At 42.6% G+C, this 12,263-nt stretch overlaps 2 protein-coding genes across 2 annotated transcripts in view; both read left to right on the top strand.

Annotated features, from left to right (window-relative positions):
- MFN1 (mitofusin 1) overlaps positions 1–12,263 on the top strand; it is a 468,570-nt gene that overhangs the window by 200,204 nt on the left and 256,103 nt on the right. The gene's annotated exons all lie outside the window — the stretch shown is intronic.
- Positions 10,563–12,263, top strand: part of PIK3CA (phosphatidylinositol-4,5-bisphosphate 3-kinase catalytic subunit alpha) — a 104,646-nt gene continuing 102,945 nt past the window's right edge. The window contains exon 1 of the mRNA XM_069104823.1: positions 10,563–10,678. The gene's annotated coding sequence lies outside the window, so the exon portion shown is untranslated. The remainder of the gene's footprint in view (positions 10,679–12,263) is intronic.

The raw sequence follows: 12,263 nt of genomic DNA, 5'->3' as shown, positions 1-12,263 counted from the left end.
AGTTCATGAAACTCAAAACAGAAAACTTCTATGTGTATCTCTGGGGCCCCATCTCAGTTGTGGCCCTTTGTCACCTATGCCCCCCCAACCCCAGGTTCTTGGTTTAGGGGTAGTCATCTACAAACCTACAAGTCATTAGCCCCTACTGATATTCCTCTTAGTAAACCAAACCACATGACTGCAAATTCAAAGGAACTGGAATTAGATCCGATTTTAAAGCCTCCTGGCAATCATTGCCAAAAGTCCCATACTCACACACCTACCTTTAGAAGAGTACTAATCTCACTTTCACTTAACACTTTGGTGTCTCCAACACAATATAAGCACATTAGTCATTCATAACTGGTGCAATAGCCTTTTTGTAGCTCTGGGTCCCCACTAACTCACCTGTTTGTCAAATCAATGCCTGTCTCTCTCTCTCTAACCTCCAGTTTCTGTTTCTGCTCTTTCTCCGGTTATATTGTTATTGGATGGTCATTCACTGCTTACCTAGTTTCCAGCAGCATTGCTCCTGGCCACAAATTGCTTGCTTCTTGGCAACTTCTTTCATGAATCTTTCCTCCTTTCCCCCTCCCCAGCAAAATTTCCACCATCTTTTTTAATTGGGTACATTTAAAGCTGTTGACTTATGCAAAGGCTTCTGGGGGCATAATTACCAAAAGTAAACATGGTATCCCATTCCTTGGATTTTGTGCCATCACATACAGGTTCAAGAAAACAAAATTCACTGAAGAGCTCATGGAAAATGACAACAACCAGCAAAAAGCAACCCTTACTCAGAACACATGGCTCCTCTTGTAGTTTATCATGGTTCCCAGCAAGAAGCATATGGCCTGCTAACTCTTCTCCAAAGAAAACATTTCTCTGTCATGGGCTTTATCCGTATACAACAGAGAGGATATTCCAGAGTTTTCCTATCCTGACAAGACACATAGCATTATAGCTCAAATATAGAAAAGTAGGGAGCGTCCCTCTGAAGGCTCAGTCTTCAGTTGCAGTTCCCACTGACCTCTGACTTCCTATTAAATTTACCCTGAAAATTGGTCACCCAATTCAAGGGTTTGCTGATGGTGCTTTAAAAAAAAAAAGTAGGCAAGACAAAAGTTAAATCTGAATTATTAACATTTTCTGCATTACTTTCTTAAGTCTAAACAATCAACAACAACAAAAAGATTCTGACTCGTAGCCTTTGCTAAACGTTCCCACTGAAAATTTAACAATTGGCTTTGGAGAACCAGTTTAAAACTGGTACCAGTACATATCCCTCATTCAGCTTCTGTTTGAAAATTTTCAATGAAGGCGAATGAACTCACTACTCATGATATAATCCATTCCATCCTTTAAACAACTCTTATCATTAGGAAACTGTTACTTTATGGAGCCCAAATATATGTCTGCAACTTTGACCCATTTTTCCTAGCTCTGTCCTCTGGGGTAGAATGGAAATAAGATTGAATTTTAAGACTAAGATCCTGTGTTCAAATCCTACCTGTTATACTTATGACTGAAGTGACCTTGGACTTAACCTCTTTGAGTCTCAGTTTCTTTATCTGTTACAAAAGGGGAGGGGGGGTAAGGGGGTTGAACTGGATAGCCTTTAAGGTTCCTTCCGGATCACTAGGTGGCGCTGTGGACAGAGTGCCAGGCATGGAGGCCGGAAACCATTTTTCTCGAGTTCAAATTTGACCTTAGACACTTACTGACTGTGTAGGTCATTAAACCTGTTTGCCTAATTTTCCTTAACTATAAAATGAGCTGGAGAAGGGAATTGCAAACCACTCCAATATCTCTGTGGAGAAAACCCCAAAGAGGATCATGAGGAATCAGACATGACTGAACAACCAAAAACTATGTTCTGTTTGTGATAAAATTTTAATTTTTGCCTGTCAATAAAATCTTGGAAACCTAGTTCTCTCACAAAACATATTAGCTGTTCCTCACAGATTTGGATCATCTGCAAAATTAATTTGTTTCAGTCACTATTTTAGCCCCTCTTCAGATAAGGAATGTATTTCCATGTAGGATTTTTCAGAAACCAAGGTCTTGTCAAATAGTATTGCTCCCTCCTCAGAAACAAAATGACCAAAGTTTTGGGTGCAGTTGAATATACCACATCCAGGTCATTGATTCAGTCTTTCAGTAATGGTAACATCTTCCCATTTCATTATAAATATACCGTAAGTCAGTAGCGCATTCAGTTGAATTCAATAAATATCTGTTAAATGTGGATCAGCTGACCAAGCCCTGTGTTAGGACCTGACAATAATATTAGCTTTATATAACTCTTTAAGGTTTGCAAATAATTTTGTATATATTATTATCTCATTTGATCCTTGTAACCATTTGGCAAGATAGGCACTATTACTTTCCTCCATTTTACTGATGAGGAAACTGAGGCTGGGAGGGGTTTAAATGACTTGCCTAGTTAGTATCAGGCATAATTTAAACTCATGTCTTCCTGACTCCAAGTTCAGTATTCCATCTGCTATATCACCTACCACCACAAAGACCAAAATTAAACATCCTCTGCCCTCAATGGAGGGGAGAAAACACATTCTTAAATTAGTAAATATCACCTATACACAAAGTTATTCAAGAACAGGGGGGCACTCTAATGCCTCAGAGATCTGGAAAGACTCATTGTAGGAAGTCTTTGAGGTGATTCTTGAAGGGAAGCAGGAATTCCAAGAGGCTGAGGTGAAGAATGAAAGGATTCCTACAAAGAGGGCCAGATTAGGCAAAAGCATAGAGGCAGGAGATGGAATGTTGTCAGCAGCAAATAGTGACAGAGCCAGTTTGACCAGAACATAACTTTAGGAGTGGGAGTGATGTATAATAAGCCCAGGGGAAAGGGTGGAGTCAGATTATATCAGGCATTAAATGCCAAATGGAGGAATGTATGTAGACAGTTGGCCAAGTTAGGGATGCTTCTGACTACTAGAAAGTGACTCTCAGGAGGTTGTTGTTGCTGCTGTTGTTGTAGGTACAATTATTCTATTTTATTAGATGAGGAAACTGAGGCAGACAGAGGGTAAATGATTTGTCCAGGATCACACAGCTAGTTGGTATGAGACAGAATTCAAACTCAGATCTTCCTGACTCCAAGTTTAGCACTCTATTCATTTATGGCACTTTATCCACTTCTTGAAACAGATCCTGTTATCATCCTGACTTTCATAGGATCATTGGATTGTGTATTTTAAGCTAGAGGGCACTTACCTCTGAGGCTGTCTATCGTAGTTCAACTCCCTCATTTTCAGGTTGAAGAACCTGAGATCCAGGAGGTCACTCAAATGATAAGTATCAGAAGTGAGATTTGAATAATAAGCTCCATTGATTCCCTTGCTTCCAGGATCAAATATAAAATCCTTTTTGTGATATCCACTGCCCTTCATCACCTGCCCCCATCTCCTTTCCACTATGACCTCTTGAATCCAGTGACACTGACCTCCTGGTTGTTCCACAAACAAGACATTCTACCTCTTGGTATCCCAGCATTTTCTCTAACTATCCCCCATGCCTGGAATGCTCTCATTTCTCATCTCTACATCATGGCTTCCCTGGATTCCTTCAAGTCCCAAGTAAATCCTACCTTTCACAGTAAACCTTTACCAACCCTTCCTAATTCTAGAGTCTTCCTTCTTTTAATTACTTCCTATATAGCTTGTTTATGCATAATTGTTTGCTTATTGTCTTCCCTATTAGAATGTGAGCCCCTTGAGGGCAGGGACTATCTTTTGCCTCTTTCAAGCTCAGTGCTTGACGCTGAGCAGGTGCTTAATAAGTGCTAATTAACTGGCTGATTGAACCCAAGATCCTTCTTACTCCAAAGTCAATACTCTTTTCAATGCACAGTTGTAGAAAATGCAGGCAGATATTCATTAAATTATTCCTCCAAAGAAAAAAGCTTGTCTGGTTGGCATTCCTCTAATCTTTCAAGGAGATATAATTTTATCAGTGTGAATCTCAAAGGTCATATTGCCTGAGGACTAATCAAGAATTACCCCCATAGCAAACCTGGGAATGAGTCTCCAGGTTTAGCTAGGCTGGTCTATCCCTGGGCCCATACTTTAAGCCTTTCTAACTTGCTAAGAGCAGTTAGACCTTGTACTTCATTGTGTGGAGAAAGGATGCTTACACAAATTGCCACTGCCTTTGAGAACCGAGGGTTACATTCACACCAAGATTAAGCATTGGAAGGTAGAGGATGACACTTGTCTTGATAACCGCTTTCCTCTTGATCTATCTAGCATTGGGGTTGTTAGACATATTTCTTTCAAATATTATTTTATAAATATGTCTGCCATTTTCTAAGTTACAGAATTGTCCTGGTTTTTGTAGAAGGGATTATGGAAACTGGAGGGGCAATTCTGTATTGCAAACTTTGAACAAAAATCTGCACAGCCTACTATATTTTACAACATCCTTTGAGCACTTGTATTCAGAAGATGGTGACCAGCTGTTTTCTATGTCCAGTAAAGAGAGAATCAGAGGAAATGCCTTAAACTGCAGCATGATGGACTTGGATGTAAGGAAATTTCCTGACATTGAGATCTGTTTAAAAAAACAACAACAAGTTGTATGGGTTTATAAGGGAATCTATGAAATGTTCTCCCATGGAAGTCTTTGAAACATTGACTCTGGGCATAGTTGTTCACAACTATAATACATAGGATATTGGATGTGTTAAGACTGGTGGATTGCTTGAGCTCAGGAATTCTGAACTACAATAAAGCTAAACACCACTGGGTGTCTTCACTAAGCCTGAGGTCAATATGGTAAGTGAGGGTCACCAGGCTGCCTAAGAGGAACGAACCAGCCTTGGTTGTGAAGGATGCAAACCAAAGCTTCTGTGGGGATCAGCACTGATCCCTGACCCCATGCTGCACTTTCAGTCTGGGCAAGAGAAGGAGACTTAAGCTCAAAAACAAAATATTTATTTGTCTATTTGTAGAATCCTGGCCAAAGGTACAAGGATGGATTCTGTGACCTATGACACTGTACTTTAATAGACCCCATGCCAATGATTCACAAGTACAGGATGGAGTCTAGGAAGGAAGATAACATAGTTCTTGGGGGAAAATGCCTGTTTGTTTTTTTTTTAGTAAAGTGCAGGGTCAACATTAGTAAATAGTGTTATATAAAAGTTTTTTTATATATTATCTTTGTTTATATTATCTTACTATTATCTTAGACTCCTGAGTAGAAATATAGTAGCCTAAACAAGTAGATTATATAAAAGTAAAAAAATTAAAAAATATATATATACTCTTAGACTCCAGAATAGAAATATAGTATCCTAAACAAGGAGGTTACAACCCTCTGTACTTTGCCCTGGCTAGAACACACTGGTGCATTGTTAATCTCAGATTGTCATGTTTTCAGAAGGATATTGACAAGCTAGAGCCAGTTCAGAAGATTACCAGAACAGAGGGAGTTGGAAATCACAACCTGCAAGGATTTGGTTGAAGGAAATAGAAATGCTACAGAGAAGCAAAATGGTCTACTAGAGAAAGCAGGACTAGAAAGTGACTAGAAAGTGATAGAGTTAAGTGTGATATAGTGGAAAGAGCATTGACTCTGGAGCCAGAGACCCTTGTTTCAAATCCTGACTCCAATATATATTATCTGTGCGATCTCCAGCAAGTCATTCAGTAACAGTTTCCATTTATATAATGTCTTAAGGTTTGCCTAGGGCTTTATGGATATTATCTCATGGGATCCTCACAATAACCCTGGGGAAGGGAGGGGCTATTACTGCCCCCATTTTAATAATGATTTTAATAAGCAAAGTGGGGTGGCCAGGTGGCTCAGAGAGTAAGAGCACCAGCCCCAGTGTCAGGATGACCTGGGGATGGAATCCGGGCTCAGATACTTAACACCCCCCAGAAATAACTGGCCATGTAACCTTGAGCAAGTTACTTAACCCCAATTGCTTTAAAAAAAAAAAAAAAGAAAGTGAAGCAAAGAGAAGGTAAGTTACTTGCCTAGGGTCATACAGCTGGTAGTATCTGAGGTCTGATTTGAACTCAGATTTTCCTGAATCCAAGTCTAGCACTCTATACTCTACCAACAAATTACCCTGATGTCACCTGAGGTCTCATTTTCTTCAACTGAGATGAGTTAAACTAGATTTCTTATTAAGTCCTCTTCAGCTCTACTCTATGAAAAGGTCTAAGTTTAAATCCTGCTCAGACATTTATAAGCTGTGTTAACAAGGCCTTCACTTCTCTGATCCTCAGCTTCTTCATCCATCCTCCATCTCTCCCAGATTTGTTGTGAGGATTCAATGTAGTAGTTATTCAGTCATTCAATGGTTTCTGATTCTTAGTGACCCCACAGACTATAGCACACCACACCCTTCTATCCTCCACTATCTCTCAAAGTCTGTCCAAGTTCATGTTTGTTGTTTCTATGATACCATCTATCCATCTCATCCCACTGCTGACCACTTTTCCTTTTGCCTTCAATCTTCCCCAACATCAGGGTCTTTTCCTATGAGACCCATCTTCTCAGTATGTGGCCATAGCATTTCAACTTCTTCACTATTTGACCTTCCAGTGAATAGACTGAATTCATTTCTTTAAGTATTGACTGATTTGATCTCTTGCTTTACAAGGGACTCTCAAAAGTCTTCTCCAGCACCACAATTCAAAAGCTTTGATTCTGCAGTGCTCAGTTTTCCTTATAATCCAACTATCACAGTCATCTATCACTCCTGGAAAAGCCATAGCTTTGACTATATGGAACTTCTCAGCAAGGTGATATCTCTTCTTTTTAGTATGCTGTCCAGATTTCCATAGCTTTCCTTCCAAGAAGCAATCATCTTTTCATTTCATGGCTGCAGTTGCTGTCTGCAGTGATCTGTGAGCCAAAGAATATAAAATCTGACACTGCTTCCATTTCTTCTTCCTCTATTTGCTAGGAAGTGATGGGACCAGTTGCCAAGCTCTGAGTTCAGTGGTGTTGTTTTTTATGTTAAGCTTCAAGGCAGCTTTTACACTCTCACCTTCATCAAGAGGCTTCTTACTTAAATTCCTCTTCACTTTCTGCTATCAGAGTGGTATCATCTACATATTTGATATTGTTGATATTTCTCCCTGTAACCTTAATTCTGGCTTTTGATTCATCCAGTCTGGCATTTAGCTTGATGTACTCTACATTTAAATTAAATAAAATTACAGTGTCCAGCCTTTAAGGTTTCTCAATCTTAAACCAATCAGTTATTCCATGTTAGTGCTGTCCATGGGATTTTCTTGGCAAAGATATTGCAGTGGTTTGCCATTTCCTTCTCCAATGGATCACCTTTTACCAGAACTCTTCATTATGAGACCTGTCCATCTTGGGTAACCCTATGTGGCATAGCTTATAGTTTCATTGAATCCCTCCACCATGACAAGGCCGTGATGGGAGTGGGGGTGGGTGGGAGGAGGGAATCCAATGTATATAAAGCCTTACAATACTAAATAGCAATCAATTATTATGTAGGAGAGATTTCTGCTCTGGGTTGGACTAGGTGACCACTAGTGAGACCACTTCTAACTGGAACTGATCTAAAAACAGTTTTTACAACAAGAAGTAAAATTATGGTTAGTTGCTGGAAAATGGAATAAGAGTTGGTTTAGGATGACAGAAGAGAAAGAAAAAGAGATGAAAAGCATGGAGGGCAGAGAAATCAATAAAAGAAGGGGCAGGTCTATTAACAGAAAAGTTGCGACCATATCACACATACATGTGGTATTAGCATTTTATATGTAGAACAGGTATGAGAGAGAGAGAGAGAGAGAGAGAGAGAGAGAGAGAGAGAGAGAGAGAAAGAGAGAGATCCTTACACTGGGTTGGAAGTTTAATTTGCAGGAATTAGAACGGTATGGGACATTTTGGAGATCCTAGTTCGTGCACTTTATGTTGCAAATGAATCCAGAGAATTTATCCAAGGGACACCTCTGGAGTTCAGAGCCAGGGCTTCTGATTCTCCACTACAATCATGCTACTGAACTAGATGACTTCCGAAGTCTTTTTCAATTCTAAGAGCCTGTGAATTTATGAGGTGCACATGCTCAGGGACGTTGTTCCCCAGCTCACTATTATAGGATTACACTCGCTAAGCTCAAAAAGGCCACTAGGTGGAGTAAATCCCAGAGGCTAGGCTTCCCTTCACACAAATCCGCTCCAAGGAAGCTGGTAAGATCTGGTCCATCCATTTGGCAGCACTTAAAAACAGGAGCCATCCCATATCACCTTGTGGTACTAAAAGACAAACATTCACTAACTACAGCCAAAGTCCCAAATTTAATCTTTAGCTAACAAATAGGCTCATGTGCTCTCTTAAGAGAAGGGCTAAAAGGAAACAGAGATCTACATTTTACAGATGAAGAAACTGAAGCCCAGAGAGGTGATAAAACCCAAGTTTATATAATGCTTTGAGGTTTGCAAAGCACCTAAATAGATCATAGAAGCATAGAGAGCTAGAAGGGACCTTAGAGGTCATCTAATCCACAGATGAAAAAACAGACCCAGGGAAGGTCACAGTAGTGGACTCTGATAGAAAAGTCAGGATGAAATTCCAGTTCTTGATTCCTAATCTGGTGCTTTTTCTGCTCTCTAGCACTACAAGATGATTAGATCATAGATCTAGAGCTGGAAAGTACCTCAGAGGCCATTTGGTCCACACACATCAATCCTTCCTCATGTTATATATGAGAAAGCTGAGAGCTGAAACAGTTAAGTATTTTGCCCAAAGTCCCACAGGTAAAAATCAGAGGCAATATTTGAACACAGGATCTCTGACTCCAGAATCTGTATTCCTTCCACCTCCCACTGCTTCCCATCTCAGATTTAGAGCTGTAAGGCATCGACCTTCTCATCTTGCAGAGCTGGAAACAGATGCCTTAGAAAACTTAAATGATCTGTCCAAATTTATACAGATGTAATAAAGTTGCAAAAGATAGATTTGAGTCCAGGTCCTTTGGCTCTGGGTCAAGTGTTCTTTCTATGATACCAAGCTCTGGTAAAGTGATTCCCCCCAGATCACTAGTCAGGAAAGGGGCAGAGGGGAAGAGCAAATTCTTCTACCCAACAAAGATGGAAAGGATGTGTAAAGGTTAATTTATTGAGCCTCCTAACTTTAGACAGGACGGCAACTTAGACCAAACTGGTTTTAAAAATCTAAGTCACACAGCAGGTTGTGGTTAGTATGATGGTGAGTCTGAGTCATAGAGCTCACCCAGAGTTTAGTCAATCAGCAAGTATTTACTAAGTGCCTACTGCCGTTGCCAGGCTCTGTGCTAAGCCCTGTGAACACAAACAATAACAGTTAGCATTTATATAGTGTTTTGATGTTTGCAAAGCCCCTTTACAAATATCTTATTCTATCCTCACAACAACCCTGAGAAATTGGTGCTATTATTATCCACAATTTACCATTAAGTAAACCGACTAAAACAGAGATTAAGTGACTTGTCTAGAGTTATATAGCTAGAAGTATCTGAAACAGGATTTGAACTGTTTTTCTGACTTCCAAATCCAGTAAGCTATCCACTGTGCTACCTACAAAAATGAGATTCGCCTGGATTAGATAAGAGAACCCAGCTACATACATCACCTATACCCCTGCAAACTCTTCTTGCACAAATCTCACTTTCCCAAACCTCCCTGATATTTGGGCTTTAGGTTGGTGGGTTGTTGACCTACTGTAACCCACTGATCAGGGTCATTGAGTGCTACAATGTTTTTGCTGGGGATCATATCGTTTCCCAGACAGTGAGCTCAAGGTGCCTTGAGGCCAAGCTGGATAAAACTTTCTTTCTCTTAGTGCACAGAGCTGTGCAGTGGGAGATCAACGTCTGCTGGGTTTCAGTGAGGGAAAGGGGGAAGGAGAGAGGAAAGAGAAAGATAGAGGGAGTGACGGGGAGAGACAGGCAAACAGAGAGAATGGGGAGAATGGAAAACCCATTGAGAGGATGTGAAAGAGAAGAGAGAGGGAGAGAATGAAGGAGATTGTGAGAAAGAAGTGAATCGAGATAGAGAGGAAGACAGACGTAAAGAGGCAGAAACAGAAACAAATACAGAAAGAGATATAGGGGAGGCAGAGAGAGAGACAGCGACTCAGAAACAAACAGAAGATGAGGGAGGAGAACGGACTGGAGAGGTGGAAGCGCGCGCGCAGGCGCACTGAAACACCGCAGCTCCCTCCTCGCGCCCCGTCTCCCCCCGTTCCCCCCCACCCACCCCATCCTCCGCGCCCGGCGCCAGGGCTTCACTTCCGCCCCGCTGGGCCTGTGCTTCCGGGGCATGGCAGGCTCAGCCCCTGGGAGGTTGCTGGCTCGCTCGCTCTTCCCCTCCCGGAGCCCGCGGGGGGCGGGGGCGAGGAGCTCGTTGTTTGTTTACATGATGTGAGCGGAAAAAGAGACCAATAAAGTTTATTCTGGAGACAAAAGGGAAAAAAAAGCGGGGTGGGGGGGGGGAGCCGGAGGCCGAGGGAGAAGCCGGGGCGGGGGCGCCGCGAGAGAGACGCGGGCGCGAGGGAGAGGCGCGCCCGGAGCGGAGCGGAGCGGGGAGCGGAGCGGGCCGGGCCGGGGCCGGGGCGCGGGGCAGCCAGCGGGCCTCGGGAGCCGGGCCCGATGCGGGCGGGCGGGCGGAGCCGCCGAGCCTGGAGCAGCCCGAGCCCGAGCGGAGCGTGAGTAACGAGGGCTGCGGGACGGGACGGGCTGGGCTGGGGCCGGAGCCCCGCGAGCCGGAGGGGAGCGCAGCGGGTGACAGGGCCCGGGGTCGGGGGGAGTGTCTGCGGGGGCCGCCCCCTCCCTTCTTCCCCACTCCTCCCCCTTCTCTCCCCGCTCCTCTCGACCCCCTGCTCCTTGTTTTCGTCTCCCTTCCCTCTCCCCCCGCTTCTTCCTCGCCTCCTCCCTTCCCTTTCCCTTGTTTTTCCCTCCCTTCTCCTCTTCCTCCCAGCGCTCCCTGCTGTGCGTGCCCCTCTCACACACCCACCCGGGCCTGGCCGAGGGGCTGGGGGCTGGCTTGGGAGCGAGGTGGACGGGCGGCCAGTTCGTTCGTCCCCGGGGGCTGTGATGCTGGAAGGGTCCTCAGCCCCCCGCCTCCCTCGGTGCTGTGTCATTTTCTCACGGGGTGGGGGGGTGCTCTTGGAGGGGGCAGTCAAATTGCCCAGCGAACTGGTAATAGGAAAACTATCTCGTCTTCACTCTCCCCGGGGCTTTCTTTAACCAAAACAGTAAATCATCCTCCTGCTCAGAGAAACTCAGAGAAACATTGTCTCGTTCGGCATGTGTTTGGGTACTTATGATCATGTCTGTGTCATAGTGTAGCTCCAAAGTGACCGAGGCATAGGAAGGTTAAGTGGTGCCCTGTGCTGGCCTAAGTAAAGGGTAAGCATTTCGGAAATGTGATTTGATCGTAGCCAAGGGATTGTCTTAGGATGACACTGGTACTTAATGATAGAGGTAGGTACTGAGGCTTCCAGGCTTGTGAAACCAATTCTGTCCTCATTGGTTTCAAGAATTTGGAACTGTGTAGTTCCGGTAAAAAGGGGTGGGGTGGGGTAGGGTGGGGTGGGTGGTTGAGAGGATGCTTTTTAAAGTTCCCAGGTCACTTAAAAAAAAAAATGAACGGCAGTGATTAATTCTTTCAACTGAAACTTCCTCGTTCCAGCTATGGTTTTTATTTTTTATTTTTTTGGTACATGCAGGAAGGAGTGTGAGGGGTGATGGCTTGAATACTATAGGTTCTATAAAAAAAACAAATTTTTATTGATTCAATGTAACTCATGTCAGTTGCTACATTTGAAGCAGCTAGGAATGATAGTTTACACCGCTTTTACCGCTTGGAAAGTGTCATAAGGTGTTTTATTTATTTGGTAGTTTCCGAGCCATGGGTGTAAAGATTTAAAGAAATACAGTTAATTACTATCTTAAATAAGAAACTAAAAACTGTTGTATATTTGTTAGAGTGACTACTGATCCATCAAGGAATTTAGTCAGCAAGCATTTATTATGAGCCTACTATGTGCAAGACAGTGCCAGAAACTAAGACTGTAATAAGTCATATTGTATATTGAAATTTTGGAAGTTTTTGATAAGGTGGAGCATTTTATGAGAGATTTTAGATTGGTGGCATACTTCGTGTGTCTATGTACTTATATATACTCACATATATACATATACACATATGCGTGTACACAGTTATGTGTGTAAGCAGTACATTTTAATCAACTAACAAACATTCGTTAAATATTTACTATGTACCAAAGA

The sequence above is a fragment of the Petaurus breviceps genome, unplaced genomic scaffold, assembly GCF_028583685.1.
Source record: "Petaurus breviceps papuanus isolate PSGF00001 unplaced genomic scaffold, PetGlider_PUasm1.0 688, whole genome shotgun sequence".
Lineage (NCBI taxonomy): Eukaryota > Metazoa > Chordata > Mammalia > Diprotodontia > Petauridae > Petaurus > Petaurus breviceps.
The sequence above is the reverse complement of the archived record's forward strand: the minus strand, read 5'-3'. Positions and strand labels throughout refer to the sequence as shown.